Source organism: Phalaenopsis equestris, unplaced genomic scaffold, assembly GCF_001263595.1.
Source record: "Phalaenopsis equestris unplaced genomic scaffold, ASM126359v1 Scaffold000054, whole genome shotgun sequence".
Lineage (NCBI taxonomy): Eukaryota > Viridiplantae > Streptophyta > Magnoliopsida > Asparagales > Orchidaceae > Phalaenopsis > Phalaenopsis equestris.
In genome coordinates, this window is record NW_018164496.1 from 2995147 (window position 1) to 2997073 (window position 1927).

The window sequence follows — 1927 nt, forward strand, 5'->3', positions numbered from 1 at the left end:
AAAACATCATTATTTAAGTAAAAATTATTGGCTCTTAACGTAGAGAATTATTTGCAGTCCAATGAAATTAGATGGTGACAGAAAAAAAATAAAATATATCTGATAACACAAGAGAATATTCATCATGTGTTATTCAAGTGTTATTGTGTGTTATTGATATGTTATTTTGTTATTATAACACCGAGGATATTCCCAGAACATAATAAGATATGAATAACTTATAATAACACCTGAATAATATGAAATAACACGAGGGGAATATTCTCATGTTAACGGACCGATGTTTATTTTTTTTTCGTCACCGCCACATGGCATGATTTTATTGGACTTCAAATGATTCTATACGTTATGAGTCATGAGAGAACACACTTGAAATTTTAAAATTATGGAATTTGCAGTATTTCCGGCCCTGCGACTCCTTCCTTCACCTACACGTACTATAAAGCTTCCAGCTTTACAGCCAACGCCGGTGATACCTCCGGTGTGCAGCAGCGAAGCAAAAACAGGGGTTGAAAAAGAGCGCTTTTTTTTTCTGAGAAGAATAGAAGATAATGAAGCAGTCTCGCCACTTTTCTTCCTAGAACAGTGGAAGACAACAAACCAATCAAGCCATTTTTGGTTGAGTTTTGAGACAACTTCGTCTTTTGAGCTGGTTCTGGCCACTTGCTCCTCTTCCTCTTGTTCCTCCTCACTGTTCGCGTTAACTTGATTCAGCTACGTTACGAGAAGGGAGATTTGAAAAAAAAAACTAACTTGAAGCTACAACTCAACACTTCCTCTCAATGATTCGCTCATAAAGATTAAGTTTTTTTTTTATAGAAGAGACTTAGAGTATATAAGAAAATAATCAACAAATGAAACAAATCAATTATGATAAACCCATTAAATCCAATATTTAGAGCTGTCGGTAATCCGAAAAGTATTCTCCATAACAATCATTGTGTCACCGGAGGAGTTTTCCTCTCTGAAACATGGTTTCTTAAGATCTTTCGCTTGGCAAATCCCCTCCTTGAAGAAGAAGGCAGAACAGCGGCGATCCGAGCTTCTGAGACGGCAGTCTTAACTGAACCATATTTTGCGTGCGGGTTTCACAATTTTGAAGTTTTGGATATGAGATATGCAAATAAGAATCTTTTGTGTGCTAATCATGTAAAAACCAAGACAAGAAAAAAGAAAAAGCAAATCTTTTTAATGTATGTCGATACTGAATCCCAAAATAACTGCTGATTGACGCTCAATCTCTCAATCAGTCCATTTGAAGATCAAGTTCTAAATCTTTTAGCTTAAAAACAGCGGCCAATACCATCTCTTAAAGCCATTAAATCAGAAGAAAGCAAAAGAAAACTCAGAAAAACAGAGCAGTTCTCTACTAATCATGCCGCGCAGAGAGCAACAAAGTGGAGCAGCCGTTGAAAATGCTGAAATCTCCGACGCCGGCGGCCGCAAATTCCGGCAAGTAAGCGGTTAAACATTCTACGCTTACTTTGCCAAGAAAGTTGCAGCATACTCGGAAGCCATCGAACACCCAATCTCCGGCAGCGCACGACTCTGCAACGTATGAAGGTACAGTCTTGCAGCCGCACGCAGCCTGAGAAATCGCCATTGCGGTCGCAGTTTTGAACAAGATGAGCATCACTGCAACAACGATAACGGCGTTAGAGTTCTGTGTTGGCTTCGGATGTGTCTGCATGGGTGGTAGATTTGAATGAAGAGGGGTTAAAGGTTCCGACGTCGAGGAAGGGGGGAGACGTAATGGCTACTACACTAGTGCTGTTACTACACTAGTGCTGTTACTATGGCTACTACACTAGTTCTACAGGTACATTGTTTGATTATTAAATTGGAAAAGTTGGGGTCCATTGTTTTCAGGAAGCAGCTTTATTGCTCTGTGATTTAATGGGAATTAATCTTTATGCTTTTTACTGTG